This window comes from Saccopteryx bilineata, chromosome 2 (assembly GCF_036850765.1).
Source record: "Saccopteryx bilineata isolate mSacBil1 chromosome 2, mSacBil1_pri_phased_curated, whole genome shotgun sequence".
Taxonomy (NCBI): Eukaryota; Metazoa; Chordata; class Mammalia; order Chiroptera; family Emballonuridae; genus Saccopteryx; species Saccopteryx bilineata.
The window spans coordinates 150,495,974-150,514,476 of NC_089491.1; the positions used below are offsets into that span (position 1 = coordinate 150,495,974).

Consider the following 18,503-nt stretch of genomic DNA (forward strand, 5'->3'; position numbering starts at 1 on the left):
TCAAACACCACCACATCACTGTAAAACCTAATAAATAGAATTCCTTAATATCACTAAATATCCAGTCACATCATTCACATTCACTTAATGATTAAATTATTATGAATCACTGTTTTTTGTTGTTGTTTTAATAAATCACACCTCTGCTAGCTCAACTCCTGAGAATTAATCATGATACTCAGGCCAGCGGTTTTAAGAAAGTATTAGGCCTAAGGCTAATGACGGTCCTATTCTTCCTGCCATTTCTTCCATAAACTGACTGAGCCTGTTTACCCACTTGGGATATTTGAATCACTGAGCTCTCAGACAGTCGATATTTGAATCGCTGAGCTCTCAGACAGTCTGCTTTCCTATACTTCGAAAGACCTGAAACAAGCTAAACAGGTTAACTAAAATGTCACGGAGCCTTGCTTTTGGCTAGGTTGCATTAACTTGATGTGGTAATCCTAGATTCTCATTGGCCATTTTATATATCTTTAAAAAATAAAAATGGAAAATGAATTAATAAAAAAGTTGTCATCAAAACTCATTAAACAGTATAGTTAAGATCTTCATGTAAATTATATTTCAATTAAAATAAAAGGTTAAAATTACTACTCAAAATCTTTGCTAACCTGGGTTCTTTGGGAGGTGGGGTATAAGAAAAAAGACCCTTGGTAGTGATCAGGCTGGGAGCTGGTCAGCGATCTCAAAGGTGATTTCTCTATCCTTACTCACACCTCACAACTTAACCAATGCTAGTGATCTTAGCTCTGCTAGGACCCTAGATCGCCATTGTCTTCTCCACCCTCTTCCCCAACTTCTGTCAATCACTCTCAGCTCTGTATCTGGAAAGTAACCTTGTCTAGAACTATACACTACCACCTGCACCTCCTCTCTTTACTGCCAAGAGTTCTGAACACTTGCTCCTGTCTTCATCACTCCCCTGAAACTATGCCCAACTGGCAAATTATGACTCCTCCATTAAGGAGCTGTGTGACCCTGGGCAAGTAACTTAACCCCTCTTTATCTCAGTTTCCTCTTCTGTAAATAGACATAAAGTCATACCCACCTCATAAAGTTATTATGATTCTATGGTTGGGTCCATGTGCAGCACTTACAATAGTGCCAACCCTGGTTCTTGTAAGCTATCGTGACTATGATTGTTACTATTGCTATTACTTCCTAATTAAGACGAGAAGGCTTTTTTTTTTAAGTCCTCATTCTCCTCTGCTCCTTCCAGAACATGGAGCACTGTTCATTGCCCGCCACCAACTTGCTCACTGCATCCTCCTTAGTGTTGTTTCTTGGCCTCCTTTGCCAGCTCCCTTCTTCTCCCCTCCTCTCTTAGCGTAGGAGCAGCTCTTCCTCCCTCCACTCTTCCCTTCATGTGCTCCAAATTCTTTCCTTTTTACAGTTTCAAGCCTGTAGTGTCATGTTCATCCCATAGAGCATCTTTCAGACATTTTCCCCCAGGCATTTTCATTTCATAAAACTAGAATTCCTTTGTATTATGAAATAGGATCTCCCTCATAAAGATACTTCTTGATAATAATCACATTACTTAACATGCCACATGTTTCTTCATCTATAAAATGAGAAGGCTGGAGGGAGATAACCATTCAGTTCCTTCTTGCTTAAAAAAAATTTCCACAAATTCTTTCTAGACTATAGCTGCCCTTGGGACTTCTCCACAGCGATGTCTGCCCTTACCTCAAACTCTACGTGCCTTTCTGAACACATCGCCTGAGTCAGACCTAAGTTTTTCTATTTCTGTTAAAGATAATGTTCATTCTCATCACTTAGACATGGAAACCAGCCAAATTATCTTTAATGCTACCTCATATCTAATCAGTCACCAAGTCCTATCAACATTCTTTCCTGGTGTCCCTTCCCTTCCTCTCATTCCTTTCAGCTCCACGACCCTGACTTTGCCCGTCTCTTTCCTCCATGCTCTACTGACGCCGCCCTGCCCCCAGCTACAGGCACAGATTCTTCCTGAAAATATGTCTTGCACATTCTTCTTCACCCCCTGCTAATCATTATTGCTCCTAATGCTTACAGGATAAAGTCTAATCTCTGGAACTACAAATTCAAAGCTCAGTTTGCTCATAATTATCTCTTTAATTTTTCTCTCCCATGACTTTCTTTCTGAACCTTCCATTCCTGCAGTAGATCTACTCTTACAGTTTTCTGCTTTGTTCATTTCATTCCCTTGGCCCGGAGCACACTTCCCCTACCCTTTCCCATCAAGCCCATGCCTATATTTCTTTCAAAGCCCAGTTTGTTTGCATAATTTTTAATTTTTACATTTCAAACCAAACTTCTGTGTGTTGTCTTTCTCCAATGACCAACCGATGATTGAGTATTTACCTGTGATGAAGTGCTAAAGAAGTGATTCTCTACTGGGGACAATTCTGTGCCCCATGCTTTCGAGGACATGTGGCAGTGTCTGGAGACATTTTTGGTTTTTACAAGTGAGGAGGTGCTGCCAGCTTCTAGTGGAAAGAGGTCAGGAATGGCACTAAATGTACAATGCACAGGACAGCTGTCCACAACAAAGAGTTATCTGGCTCCAAATGCCAGTAGCGCTGAGGGTGAGAAGCCCTGTGTTACAAGAAGCTTACCAGGGGATAAGTATTAACCATTTCTGTTTGGGGAATGGAGATGAGCTGCTCACTCCATGGACAGATCATCCCTTGCATCCTATATTGTTCACCATATCCAACGGCTCTATAATTCCTCTTCTGTTCAAATGCCTATATGATCTGTCAAATGTCCATTATCAATAGGCCCAGCCGATGATGTCTGGAAATTAACCTACTCATATTCAGAAGTTTTTAAAGTATTGCAATTTTTCTAAGACAGAAAATACTGATAAACTCCAGAAATTAATGAATTCAACCTGTAACTCTGAATATAGGAGATTGAAATAAATATTACATTTCTAAAAATTAAAGCTTAATTTAATTTGAATAGTAAGTGTATTTGAGCTGTGTAAAGACCACAAAATTAAAATCTTTCTCATCAACTAAACATTCATAGATTTAAATAATTACTAAAAACTTATAAAGTGGAAAACAGCCTGGAATAGTTCAGTCTTTGAGAAAATGCTTTCTCTTTGCACATTTATGTTTTTGCTCTAATGATATCTCTGATTCAGGATTGTTACTAAACTAAAAACAATGAGTAGAGTTTGTTTTTAAATCCTGGTGAAGCTATGACAGTTAATGCCCAACAAAATATTCTTTAAAAAAAAACCCACCCAGAAATAATAAGAATTTTAAAGTGTCAAAAAGTGGTGCATGTAAAAAAGATCATTTATAAAAAGAAACAATTAAAAACATATCTTTATTTGAAAAGAGAAAAATGTTATAATCCAATATTAGATGATGTGATAGTCTGAACAAGCTTTTTCCTTCTCTCTTGACTTGTCTTCTCATCTTAAAATATAAAAGGCAGATTAACAATACACTCTCAAAGATTTCCTTCAGTTCTAAAATCCTATGAATTTATGATTCTATAGATTATTTTTAATGGATCATATCAGAGATAAAATAATGAGCTTGTAGGCAAATCTTCTGAATAGCTGACTTAGACTAGTAGTCTTCAATTCTGACTAAAAACAGGAATTGCCTCAGGAGTGTTAAAAAAAATTGTGCAGACTGAGTTGCGTGGCTCTAGGTCAGGGCCATTTGTTTCTCATACACCCAAGTGGTGCAGAGCCCTCGAATCACACAATGAAACCTTGGTCTATTTGGGCCTGATAAACTGTGGGCCTCTCCCTGATGACTCCCTGAGAACTTTCCTACCACAAAGGTCTGAGGGCACCTGGCAGGTGACAGCTAAACTTGGTATACCCTGGAATATTTGCTGAGTGGCCTCAGACCCAGCACTGTACTGAGTTTGAACCTGTGTGAAACTGGTGGAGTATTTCTTACTTCTACCTGGTGACTCACTGAAAGCTTACCTGATGAAACTCAGATACTGCCAGAGGCTCATTCAGTGTCTGAGCTTATCAGTTAACTGACAGGTGGAGGCAGGTGGAAATGGGTCTTGGGGTGCCTTGGGAATTTTGCTGACATGACACTGGACCTGCAGCTGGTAAAAGCTGGCTTTGGTGTGCAGCGTGGTCTTTTCCATGCACACCAACACCCAGCAGAAGCAGCCAAACTGTGGATCATTTTGTAGCTTTTAACAGGTTGCCCAGAGCCAGTCACAAACAATGTTTAATATTGGCCTGCACTAGAATCTCTCTCAAGAGGTTCCAGAACAGATATATCCAGTGGTCAGCTTCAAAGCAGGATTAAATTAGCTTCACAAGCAGCATATCCAAAAGGAGATCTCTGGTACCATCCTCAGCTGGTGCCAGAGGATGCTACAGTAAATTCTACTTCCTGGAGTCAGCACTTACCTGGCAGCTCAGACACTGTGGTCAGAGTATATCCACACAGTCAGACAGCCTGAGGGTAGACCTTATACACAAGTGGGCCAATAGCAATTAAGACTCAATTACAACAGCAGGGTCCACATACCCACACAGGGACATTCCTGGAGCACCCAGACCAGGTGATCAAGGAGACTGTGCCACTGGGTCCCAAAGGACACCTACTACATAAGGCCATGCTGCTAAGACTGGGAGACATAAAAGACCTACCTAATACTCAAAAGTAGAGAGAGGCAGCCAAAATGGGGAGACAAAGAAACATGCCCCAAATGAAAAAAAAATGAAGAAACCCTCAGAAAAAGAACTAAATAAAATGAAGGCAAGCAATTTACCAGATATAGATTTAAAAATATGGTTATAGGCCCGCTCAAGGAACTTAATGAGAACTTTAACAAGGAGAGAACAAGCATAAAAAGGACACAGATACCGTAAAAAAGAAACTAGTCATAAGTAAAGAATACAATATCTGAAATGATTTCTCAACGGAAATATTTCAGGCCAGAAGAGATTGGCATGAAATATTCCAAGTGATAAAAAGGAAGGATATACAACCAAGGCTACTTTACCCTGCAAAACTATCATTTAAAATTTAAGGAGAAATTCAGAATTTCTCAGATAAGAGAAAGCTAAGGGAGTTCATTACCACTAAATCAGTATCACATGTTAGAGGCTCTTCTTTAAGAAGAAGAAAGAAAAAAATAAAAATAGGAACATAGTTATAAAGAATAAAATGGCACCTAGCCTGTGGTGGCTCAGTGGAGAAAGCATCAACTTGGAATGCTCAGGTCTCTGGTTGGAAACCATGGACTTGCTCTGTCAAGGCACATATGTGAAGCAACTACTACAAGTTGATGCCTGGTCCTCTCCCCCTTTCTCTCCCTCTAATCTCTAAAATCAATAAATAAAACCTTAAAAAAATAGAGAGAGAATAAAATGGCAATAAATATATACTCGTCAATACTCAATTTAAAGGTAAATGGCTCAGGCCCTGGCTGGTTGGCTCAGTGGTAGAGCGTCGGCCTGGTGTGCAGGAGTCCCGGGTTCGATTCCCAGCCAGGGCACACAGGAGAAGTGCCCATCTGCTTCTCCACCCCTCCCCCTTTCCTTCCTCTCTGTGTCTCTCTCTTCCCCTCCCGCAGCCAAGGCTCCATTGGAGCAGAGTTGGCCCGGATGGTGGGGATGGCTCTATGGCCTCTGCCTCAGGTGCTAGAGTGGCTCTGGTTACAACAGAGCAACGTCCCGGATGGGCAGAGCATCGCCCCCTGGTGGGCATGCCAGGTGGATCCCGGTCGGGCGCATGCGGGAGTCTGTCTGACTGCCTCCCTGTTTCCAACTTCAGAAAAATACACACACACACACACACACAAAAAGGTAAATGGCTCAAATGGTCAAATCAAAAGACATAGGGTAGCTGAATCGATAAGACAACAAGACCCATAAGTATGCTGTCTTCACAAGACCCACCTCAGAATGAAAGATACACACAGACTAAAGTTAAAAGGGATACAGAAAGATATTTGACGCAAATGGAAAAAAAATATGTAGAGTAGCAATACTTGTATCAGATAAAATAGATTTCAAAACAAGGGAAAAGAAAGACATTACACAATGCTAAAGTGATTAACCCAACAAGAGGATATAACCTTTGTAAACATTTGTGCACCCAACATAGAAGCACCTAAATATATAAAACAAATCTTGATGAACATAATAAGAGAGACTGATAATACAGCTATAGTAAAAACTTTTAACACTCATTGACATCAATGGATAGGTTTTTCAACCAGAAAATCAACAAGGAAACAGTAGTCTTAAATGACACCCTAGATCAGATGGATTTAATTGATATCTTCAAAGCATTTCACCCAAAAGCAGCAAAATGTACATTCTTTTCAAGTGCACATGAAACTTTTTCCAAGATAGACCATGTGTTAGGTAGGACACAAAACAAGTCTCAATAAATTTAAGAAGACTGAAATAATCTCAAACATTTTTTCTGACCATAATGGTATAAAACTAGAAATCAATCACAAGAAAAAAACTGAAAAAGACACAAAGACATGGAAGCTAAAAAGCATGTTATTAAACAGCGAATGGGCTAACAATGAGATTAAGGAAGAAATCAAAAGATACCTTGAAAAAATAAAATAAAATAAAATGAGAACACAACAACTCACAATCTATGGAACACAACAAAAGCAGTCCTGAGAGAGAAATTCATAGCATTACAGGCCTACATCATGAAACAATAAAAATCTGAAATAGATGATCTAACTTTACACTTAAAAGAACTTGAAAAAGAACAACAAACAAAGCTCAACGTGAGTGGAAGAAAGGAAGTAATAAATATCAGAATGGAAAGAAACAAAATAAGAGTCTTAAAAAAACAATACAAATGGTCAATGAAACCAAGAGCTGTTTTTTGAAAAGATAAACAACTGGCAAAACTCTAACCAGAATTTTCAAGAGAAAAGAGAGAACATCCAAATAAATATAACCAGAAGAAAAGAGGAAAAGTAACAACGACTTCACAGAAATATGAAAGGTTGTAAGAAAATATTATAAACAACAATATGCCAACAAACTGGACATTCTGGAAGAAATGGATAAATTCCTAGAAACATACAACCTTCCAAAACTGAATCAAGAAGAAGCAGAAAACATGAATAGACTGATTACAACCAAAATCGAAGCAGTAATCCAAAAAATCCCAGCAAGCAAACAAAAATCCTAAACTGGATAGCTTTACAGGAAAAATTTACCAAACATTCAAAAAAGAACGGACAGTTATCCTTCTCAAATTATTCTCAAAAATTCAAGAGGAAGGAAGACTCCCAAGCTCATTTTACAAGGCCAGCATTATCTTAATTCTAAAACCAGATAAAGACACTATAAAGAAAGGAAATTATAGGACAATATTCCTGATAAATATAGATGTTAAAATCCTCAATAGGGCCTGACCAGGTGGTGGCGCTGTGGATAGAGCATCGGATTAGGATGCTGAGGACCCAGGTTCGAGACCTCGAGGTCAACAGCTTGAGCACGGACTCATCTGGTTTGAGCAAAGCTCACCAGCTTGGACCCAAAGTTGCTAGCTTGAGCAGGGGGTTACTCGGTCTGCTGAGGGCCCATGGTCAGGGCACATATGAGAAAGCAATCAATGAACAACTAGGGTGTCGCAACGAAAAACTGATGATTGATGCTTTTCATCTCTCTCCGTTCCTGTCTGTCTGTCTCTATCTATCCCTCTCTCTCTAAAACACAAAAGAAAAAAGAAAAAAAATCCTCAATAAAATATTAGTAAACCAGATATAGCAATACATTAAAAGATCATATACCATGATCAAGTGGGCTTTATTCTGGGGATGCAAAGCTGGTACAATATCCACAAATCAATAAATGTGATACATCAGCCTGACCTGTGGTGGCGCAGTGGATAAAGCGTCGACCTGGAAATGCTGAGGTCACCGGTTCGAAACCCTGGGCTTGCCTGGTCAAGGCACATATGGGAATTGATGCTTCCAGCTCCACCCTTCCCTTCTCTCTCTCTCTCTCTCTCTCTCTCTCTGTCTCTCCCTCTCCTCTCTAAAATGAATAAATAAATAAATTAAAAATTAAAAAAAAATGTGATACATCACATAAACAAAATGAGGGATAAAAATAGTATGATCATATCAATAGATGCAGAAAAAGCATTTGATAAAATCCAGCATTCATTTATGGTAGAAACTCTGAGCAAGGTGGGAATAGAGGGAACATAACATAATAAAGGCCATATATGACAAATGCAAAGCCAACATCATACTCAATGAGCAAAAACTACAAGTGTTTCTCTTAAGATAGGGAATAAGACAGGGATGTCCGCTTTCACCACTCTTTTTCAACATAGTACTTTAAAGTCTTTGCCACAACAATTAGACAAGAAGATGAAAAAAAAGGCATCCAAATCGGAAAGAAAGAAGTAAAACTGTCATTATTTGCAAATGGCATGATACCATATATAAAGAACCCTAAGGACCCCACCAAAAACCTACTAGACCTGATAAATGAGTTCAGAAAAGTAGCAGGTTACAAAATAAATGTCCAGAAATCAGTTGCATTTTACACAGCAGTAATGAACTATCAAAAAGGGAACTAAGGAAACAATCCTATGCATAACTGCTTCAAAAAGAATAAACTCCTAGGAATAAATTTAACCAAGATAGTTAAAGACTTGTACTCAAAAAATGAGCCTAACCAGGCGGTGGTGCAGTGGATGGAGCGTCGGACTGGGATGCGGAAGGACCCAGGTTCGAGACCCCGAGGTTGCCAGCTTGAGCACAGGCTCGTCTGGTTTGAGCAAAAGCTCACCAGCTTGGACCCGAAGTCACTGGCTTGAGCGAGGGGTTACTCCATCTGCTGAAGGCCCGCGGTCAAGGCACATATGAGAAAGCAATCAATGAACAACTAAGGTGTCGCAACGAAAAACTGATGATTGATGCTTCTCATCTCTCTCTGTTCCTGTCTGTCTGTCCCTATCTATTCCTCTCTCTGATTCTCTCTGTCTCTGTAAAAGAAAAAAAAAAATGATAAAACACTGAAGAAAGAAATTGAAGAAGATACAAATAAATGACAGTATACACCATGACAATGAATAGGAAGAATTAACATCATTAAAATGTCCATACTGCCCAAAGCAATCTATAGATTTAATGCACTTCTTATCATGATATCAATTTCATAGAATTGGAACAAATTTTCCAAAAATTCATATGGAACCACAAAAGACATTGGGTAGTGACAACAATCTTGAGAAAGAAGAACAAAGTTGGAGAAATCACACTATGTGATATTAAACTATACCACAAGGCCATAGTAATCATAACAACATGGTACTGCATAAAAACAGACACTAAATCAATGTAAATGAAGAGTCCAGAAATAAACCAACACCTTTATGGTTAATTAATATTTGACAAAGGAGGTAAGAACTTATAATGGAGTAAAGGCAGTCTTTTCAATAAATGGCATTGGGAAAACTGGACAGATATGTGCAAAAAAATGAAAGTAGACCGTCTTCTTACACCATACACAAAAATAAATTCAAAATGGATTAAAGACTTAAATGTAAGATTTAAATCCATACAAATCCTAGAAGAAAACATAGGTAGTAAAATCTCAGATATTTTTCATAGAAATATTTTTTCTGTATGTCTCCTCAGGCAAGGAGTACAAAAGAAAAAAAATAAATGGGACTACATCAAACTAAAAAGTTTTTGTATAGCAAAAGAAACCATCAACAAAATAAAAAGACAACCCACTTAATGGAACAACATATTTGTCAATGATACATCTGAAGAGGGATTAATATCCAAAATTCATAAAGAACTTCTAAAACTGAACACCATAAAACAAACTATAATTAGAAAGTGGGCAAAGGGCCTGAATAGACACTTCTCCAAAGAGAACATACAGATGGCAAATAGATATATGAAAAGATGCTCAGTATCACTAATTATCAAAGAAATGCACATTAAAACCACAATGAGATATCACCTGACAGCTGTCAGAATGGCTATCATCAATAAATCAACAAACAATAAGTGTTGGTAAGGACGTGGAGAAAAGGAAACCCTACTAGTGCACTGTTGGTGGGAATGCAGATTGGTGCAGCCACTGTGGAAAACAGTATGGAGTTTCCTCAAAAAATTAAAAACAGAACTGCCTTATGACCCAATGATTTCACTTATAGGGACAGAATCAAAGAAACCCAAAACACTGATTTGAAAGAATATATGTACCCTTATGTTCACTGCAGAATTATTTATAATAGCCAAGATCTAGAGTCGCCCAAATGTCCATCAGTAGATGAATGGATAAAAAACTGTGCTACCTTTATACAAAGGAATACTATTCAGCCATAAAAAAGAAGGAAATTGTAACCTTTCAACATAGCATGGATGGATGTGAAGATTATTATGCTCCATGAAATAAGCCAGTCAGAGAAAGACAAGTACCATATGATTTCACTTATATGTGGAACCTAATGAACAAAATATAATAAATAAACAAAGAAAATAGACTTATAGATACAGAAAACAGATTGATAGATGTTAAGGGTAAGGGGGTCTGGGAGGCAGGGTGAAAAAGGTGAAGAGATTAAACAAAGAAAAAACACCCAAAACAAAAAACTCATAGACATAGACAACAGTGTAGTGATCACCATAGGGAAAGTGGGTTGGGGAAGGTAGAAGAGGATAAAGGGGGGATAAACGGAGTCTTGGCACACAATACAATATACATAGATAATGTATTATAGAATTGTACACATGAAACCTACATAATTTTATTACCAATGTCACCCCAACATATTCTATAAAATTTCTAATTTTAAATAAAAATAATAATAATGATAACCTCTCTCACAACACACACCAGTTTCGACTTAATTGACCTAGGATGGGATCCAAGCGTGGATATTTTAACTGCTCTTCAAAGAGTCCCATGTGCATTGAGATCTGCAAACTTAGACTAAGGGTTAAAAACAAAGGTAGCCAGGATCCCGGTAGGCAAGATAAATGAACAAAGCAAATTGGGCATAAGGAAACAGAGAACATGTGTCCCAAACTATTTTAGTAGGAAAAAGCCAGATCTTTCAATATTTTTTCAAGAAATGCCAGAACCTGACCAGGCGGTGGTATAGTGGATTGAGTATCGAACAGGGACACAGAGGACCAAGGTTCAAAACCCTGAGGTCACCGGCTTGAGTGTAGGCTCATCCAGCTTGAGTCCAGGGGTTGCTGGCTTGAAGCCCAAGGTCGCTGGCTTAAGTCCAAGATCTCTGGCTTGAGCAAGGGGTCACTTGCTCCAGTGGTCCCCAACTCCCCGACCACGGACCAGTACCAGTTCGTGGGCCATTTGGTACCGGTCGCAGAGAAAGAATAAATAACTTACATTATTTCTGTTTTATTTATACTTAAGTCTGAACGATGTTTTATTTTTAAAAAATGACAAGATTCCCTTTGTTATATCCGTCTAAGACTCACTCTTGACGCTTGTCTCAGTCACGTGATACATTTATCTGTCCCACCCTAAAGGCCAGTCCATGAAAATATTTTCTGACATTAAACCGGTCCGTGGCCCAAAAAAGGTTGGGGACCACTGACTTGCTCTGCTGTAGCCCCCCAGTCAAGGCACATATGAGAAAGCAATCAATGAACAAACAACTAAAAGGTGCCACAAGGAAGAATTGATCTTTCTCAACTCTCTCCCTTCCTGTCTGTCTCTACCTGTCCCTCTCTCTGTCACACACATACAAAAAAAGCCAGAAATCCTTATTTTAAATAAAATTCTGATATTTAGATGTTGAAAACTAATTCCAAACAATTAAAAAAGAAATTATAAGCCACACAAAATATACCCACAGGCTTCTTTTGGTTCTATAGCCACTACTTTGCCAACCTAAACAAAACCAGCTTAAAAAAGAAAACACAACTTTCCCCCTGTTCTCTGTTTCTCTCCCACTCAGAGCCTCTTCCCCCCCATACCTTGGGCCATAGCCTATCCCTTTCTTTTTGCTTTCCATTGTCTCCTTCTTTTCCAATCTTCTTTGTCACTCCTGGGAGATGGAAACCGAGATCCACACATTAAATCTTTATGTGGCCCAGGCTGTATCACTGGACAGGCTTCTATGCCTGGGGAAATTCAGTTTATAAACTGTAACCTGAGGCTATGGCTCCATGATGTCAACAACTGGTTGGTTTAGTTGAGTCAAGGGAAAAGTCACCATGATTTCACATTATTAAGACTTTATCAAATAACATATGGAGGTTTTCATTTAATTTCTGACTTTGTTTTGTCTGCTTTTAGTTCTAAACTACTGCATATCAGAATTATCTCTGGTGTTGTGTTTGCTTTTCTTTCTCTCTCTCTCTCTCTCTCTCTCTCTCTCTCTCTCTCTCTCTCTCTCTTTCATTTCCAGGCTCTAACCCAGGCCAACTAAATCTGAATCTCTGGAAATGGAGTCCAGGCTTTTGTAGTTTTTAAAAGATCCCAGGTAAGACCAGAGTCAAGAATCACTGAACTAAACCCATCTTCTAAACATTAGCAGCGTGTTTAACCTCAGATGATTATCATCATGAATAGTTCCTTTAAGTGTTTAAAGATTTTCTACGTTCTGTTCTTATTGTATCTTCACAACTCTGTGAGTTAGGCAGCTCAGACACTATATTATTAGCACTTGACAGATGAGAAAATGAAGCATACAAATGTTAAATGAGTTGCCCAAGTGTACCCAGCTAGTTACTGGCAAAGACACACATTGTCACTTCACTTAAGGCGGAGTTCCTTGATTGCAACCCCAGTGCCTGCAAAGTTTCCCCAAACCATGGGGCATTCCTAATCACTAAATCCTTTACTGTTACTCACTGACAGAACCAATTAATATAAGGTGATCAAATTTCAGAAATAAGTATAACATGACTCAGGTTAGGCTCAGTGTTCTAAGGTGTGTTTTTCTGAAGTCTATGATGTGATTTTGAATATGCTTATGTTTCCCACCCCCACACTACTTTTCACAGAGACTGAAAAGATTCAGGTAGCTTCCATCACGATATTATTTTCAGAAAAGTATTTTTAAATGGTTAAACAGTCACAGAATATCAGAGGTAAAGGAAACTATACTGACCAACTTTCTCCACTCCCTGTCATAGATGAGAAACCTGAAGTTCTTTTGAATTCAATATATATGGAGTGCTACCACCATGTGGTGCACTTCAGATCCATTATCATAATTAAATCTTTGGGATAACTCAGTAAGACGGGTATTGGTCCTGGCCGGGTGGCTCAGGGATAGAGCGTCATCCTGGCCTGCTAATGCCATGGGTTCCATCCCCAGTCAGGGCGCATACAAGAAGCAACCAATGAATGCACGACTAAATTGAACAACTTAGTGGAACAACGAGCTGATGCCCCTCTCTCTCCCCCCTGCATTCTTTCATCCTCCCCTCTTTCTCTTTCTCAAATCAATGGAAAAATTAAAAATAAAAATAAAAAGATGAGCACCACGACTGCCATCATCATTATCATTATCACCATTAAACAAGTGGAGATACAAAACAAACCCTGAGGTTTAGAGATGCTAAACAACTTGCCCAAAGTTCCTAAACTGATAAATTAAGACCTGGTACTATCACCTCTTGGTATTCTACAAGGATGGTTCCAGGACCCTTGTGGATACTAAAATTCATGGGAGCTCAAGTCCCTTATATAAAATGGCATAGTATTTGTATATAACCAAAGCACATCTTCCCATATATTTTGAATCATCTTTAGATTACTTATAATACCTAAAACAATGTAACTGTTATGTAAATAGTTGTTGTATTGTATTATTTAGGGAACAATGACAAGAAAAAATGTCTGTATTATGTTCAATACAGACATAACCATGGTAGGCCTAAATACATAGTACATGTTTTTTAATTATTATTAAAAAAAATAATTTTGACTCACGGTTGGTTAAATTCAGGAATGTAGAACCCCCAGGTAACTGAGGCCAACTGTCTTCACATTTGACTCAAAGCCACCTTCCATCACCTGGTCTGACAATAGTGCAAACAGTAAAAGGTAAACAAAATCCTTATAGAAATGCTAAGAGGTGATCGTGGACACTTATGCAAAGAGTTATAAAATTGGCATTTGGGCTAGGTCTTCATAAACATATAGAATTTCAGTAGGCATTCCAGTCTGCAATGAACACTGATATTGAGGCAGAAAAGTGAGAGGGAGGGCATAGGGTCAGCTGGGACAAATAGATGGAAAGAGGTGAGGAGTCAGATTGTGGACAGTCCTGAGTGCCTGGTTATGGAATTGGGAACCCACTGAAAGTTTTTAGAAGCAAGATCTTTAAAAAATGCAAACTGAGTTTTAGAAATATAGAACTCATGGAAGTGTGAAGATTGAATTAGGGGAGCTTCGTATGGGGGAGACCCACTAGAAAGCTGTTACACCTCATCAGTTAGCTACTTCACTCTTAACCACATGTTGTGCTTCCTTCTTCCTCCCCTGAGTGCTAGTTCCTTCAGGGCACCTCCGTTCCTGTCTCATGATTCTTGTATCCCAACACTCTACTTGACTTGCCATCTCTAGGTCAGGTGACGGGGACTTGAACTTGGACAGTGGGACTGAGGTGAGAAGGCAGGTTTGAGGGTAATTTCAAGGGCCTGGTAAGTACTCAGCAGTCAGGAGAGAGTAAAGAGAGAAAGAAAAGCAGCGTAGAAAAAAAACTAATGTTTCAATTTAGGAGAAGGGGAACAAGTAATCTGTTATAGAAAGGGATGATCAACAATAGCATAAAGAGGTGAATGAGATGGAACCTGGCCTAGATTTCAACTCAAAGGGCACACTATTAAAGCAGCAAGCTACCCTGCTGGACGTTAGGGGGAACAATGATGAATAAGATTGGTTTTGTCTTGAAGTAGCATCCAGAGTAAGGAAAAGACAACAAGACTAGCAATAGCCTGATGCCTGGCCTCCTAGCCTCAGGACAATGTCACCCTCTCACGCAGGCATTCCGAGAGGGTCATCTACCTCAAGCACCCTCCCCCAGCACATGACTGTTTTATTTCTTCATTGCACTAACAAATAACTGAAAGTCATTTATACATGCATTTATTGCCTGTTTCCCCATGAAAATAGCAGCCTCACAGAAGCAGGCACTGTATCTTGTTTGTTGCTGCCTGCCACAAAGTAAGCCTCCAGTAGGAAATATTTATTGAGTATGTGGTTTTTTGGGGTTTTTTTTTTTTGTTTGTTTTTTATTTTTTATTTTTCTGAAGTTGGAAGCGGGGAGGCAGTCAGACAGACTCCCACATGCGCCCGACCAGGATCCACCCGGCATGCCCACTAGGGGGCGATGCTCTGCCCCTCTGGGCTGTTGCTCTGTTGCAACCAGAGCCATTCTAGCGCCTGAGGCAGAGGCCAGAGAGCCATCTTCAGAGCCTGGGGTAAACTTTGCTCCAAGGAGCCTTGGCTGCAGGAGGGGAAGAGAGAGACAGAGAGGAAGGAGAGAGGGAGGGGTGGAAAAGCAGATGGGCGCTTCTCCTGTGTGCCCTGGCCAGGAATCGAACCCGGGACTCCTGCACGCCAGGCCAATGCTCTACCACTGAACCAACCGGCCAGGGCCAAGTATGTGTTTTTTTAAAGTGAATAAACCTCATCAAGGTTAAAACCTCAAACCAAACGAGGTAGACTTCCAGATGCTGCAAGCGGCATATTGAAAACTTAAGTGACTGAAGAGTAATGCCATTTGAGATTGGGGCTGAACCAAAATCCAGGGGGCCCACAGGGGATCAGTGCCCCAACTTGACTGTTTTACAAAGATTTCAAGGATCCCAACCCTGAGTGAGATGTTTAACAGCTAAGGCAGCCAGCCACATAGCTCAGGTTCTCTTTCCGTTGCCTTTCTGACGTCAGAAAAAGCACGAGTTGCTGCACAGTTTCTTCCATCAAGGTGACAAATTACAGTCTTGCTGGGCCCTGCAGTCTGCAAACCCTAGATTTAGTCTCTCTTCCCCCTTACATTAAAAAAATAAATAAATAAAGCATTTTAAACCCGCCGCAGAGATCTCAAATCCATAAATACCGTTTCCTAGCTCTGGGTTTTTATTCTTACAACATACATCACAATGGATTCGTTTGAGAAAAGTACCATAAAAACTGGGTCCGCGCCGCAGAGCGAGACACAAAGGACTCTCAAATGTAGCACCACCTCCCCAGCCTCAGACAGCCTGTGAAAGGCACCCGAAACGCCGTGACGCTGTTACCGCGAAATTCCTTTTGCCGCCATATACACTTCTACCTTTTCTAACTACAGTTCCGCCCAAATCCAGCTGCGGGAGATTCCGCAGGGAAGCAGCACCCAGGCAGCCCGGGGCTGTGTGGGGTCCCGGTGGGCGCTTACGAGCCCCACGCTCCTGCGGTGGCGGGGGAGCGCCCGGGGCCCACACGGGGGCGGTGCAGCGCTTCCTCCCTTCCCGGCTCAGGCGCGGTGAGTTTAAAGGCCTTTTGTGGCAACACTTTTAGGGAGGCAGCGAGGTGCTGGGATGGAGGGAGGAGGTGGAGTGCAGGAGAAGTCAGTTCGAGCCCGGGCCCCGCGCAAGCAGTGGCCTTTTGTTTGTCAGCTCCAGCGATCCCAGTTCCCAGAACAGCACTTTCTCCCCCCCACCTTCTTGATTTTGAAAATAACCTCTTTAGGGCGGGAAAGGACAGCGAGCTACAGCCGGCATCCTTTCGTAACCCCCCACTCTCTCCGCCGCCACCACCTTCGCATCCTCCTGCTCCTCTCCCTTACTGAGACAGGGTCAGACCTCTAAGAAGGGGTGGCAAACGTGTTCGGGGTTTACTCGCGCTCCGCCGCCAGTCCCGGAGACCCAACCCGCTACACGCACACCTTCGCGGGCATCCCACGCTCTCCTCTGGGCCCAACGGATACAGGAAATTACCCCAAATGCCCAGGATGCAAACACTCCTCGTGGTTGCAGCCGCGCTCTCATATCGGCTGCGCTTTCCCTGCAGAACCGCGTGGTCCCTGACCCTCCTATAATGTGACTAGATCCGGTGCCATACGCTGCCACTATGAAAACACAACCAAAAAGTAAGCCACAGCTCACGCAAAGGTGAAGCCAGGGACCTCTGCGACTCCTTACGCTGCCGCATGCTTTCGGAGCCACTGGGACCTGGACTTTTCCTTCTTCCCCTCCCCAAAAAATCTGAAAGCGTTCGGCACAGCCGTGCACCCCTTCCTTTCAGGCCCGTACAGATGACTTCCACGTTACTGCCTCTTCCTCACACATTCTCAACAGCCTATCCCTCCCGCCGCGCTCCCCCAGCTCTCCTGACTCGGGAAAATCTCCGTACCTCGGGCAGCAAAGGGAAAAGTGTCAAAAGGAGAGACGTCAAGGTGTTCTCGCTTCCGGATTCCCACCCCCAGCCGGGTGATGTCCTTTGTGCCAAGGTCTGGCTGCCTCCGTCGGGACAAGGTGGCCTCCGTCTGCGAGGGATGGGCAGGGAAGCCTGGCGCGGCGGCGGATCTCCCGGGAAGGTGAAGGGCGGAGGTTCCTGGCGACCTTCAGGCTGCGCAGCGTGGCCGCCCAGCCGGCGCTCCTCTGGCTCTGCTCCTCCTTTCGGGGCGGATTGCATCAGTCCCCCCTCCTTCCCCCTCCCCTCCCCTCCCTCCCCTCCCCTCCCCTCCCTCCCCTCCCCTCCCCTCCCTCCCCTCCCCTCCCCTCCCTCCCCTCGCCGCTCCCCCTTCCCGCCAGCCGCGCACTTACTGCAACACGTTCGGGCGCTGAGGGTCTTGAATCGTAGTCATTCTCCTACTGGGGGCGCAGGTCGCGGTGTGTCTCCATAGCTCCTGATGTTTTAACAGGGAAAGTCAAGCCATTCCTCCGCGTCCCGCGCCTTTACCTCCCTTACAGCGCGCGGCTCGTTAACCTAAGCTGAGTGTCAGGGAGCAGGGTCCGTCACATGGTGTCTGCGCTGGCGGCCGCGCCCGCTGTCTCCCTCTGGCCGCTCGCTGAGCGCCCGCGGCTGGCAGAGATCGAGCCTGGGGAAGGGGTAAAGAAGGGGCTGCAGGGTACGCGGATGCCAGGCGCTCTGAGGATGGCACCGGGAGAGGAGGCTGCGCGCAGCCTGGACACCTGCCCCGCGCCCTCCTGGGGCCGGGCATCCAGTCCAGAGCCGGCTGCGACGGCGGCTGGAGACGGGGAACCCTTGGGGATGAATGTGGGACTCGCAGGAGGGCGCGGGCGCAGAAGAGGAGGGCTGTTCCCTAGGTGAGGGGCTCATTTTGAAGTACACCGGAGTCCAGCCAGGCCACGGGGGGAGGGGAGTTGCATTGTGGGAAGGGCCCAGAGTGGGGATGGCCGGGAGAGTGGCTGGTTCCTGCGCAGCCCTTCCAGCCGCTGTCAGCGCGTGGAGCTGCGGACAGCGATGCAGCCGCGTGTTAGATTCGGGGACAGCACCCAGACCGCCTAGGTTGGCGGGAAGGGGACCCAGGGGCTGGGGCAGCGGGCTCGCAGACACCTTTGGAGAGCCT

At 42.5% G+C, this 18,503-nt stretch overlaps 1 protein-coding gene across 2 annotated transcripts in view; it reads right to left on the minus strand.

Moving 5' to 3' along the window:
• Positions 1 to 18,178, minus strand: part of SLC38A1 (solute carrier family 38 member 1) — an 81,543-nt gene extending 63,365 nt beyond the window's left edge. The window contains exons 1-3 of one of the 2 annotated variants that reach the window (XM_066258178.1): positions 17,737 to 18,178; positions 17,324 to 17,586; positions 13,919 to 14,007 (exon numbers count right to left, since the gene is read on the minus strand). The gene's annotated coding sequence lies outside the window, so the exon portion shown is untranslated. The remainder of the gene's footprint in view (positions 1 to 13,918; positions 14,008 to 17,323; positions 17,587 to 17,736) is intronic. The other variant, XM_066258177.1, reaches the window with a different exon arrangement.
• Positions 18,179 to 18,503: the final 325 nt, after the last annotated feature.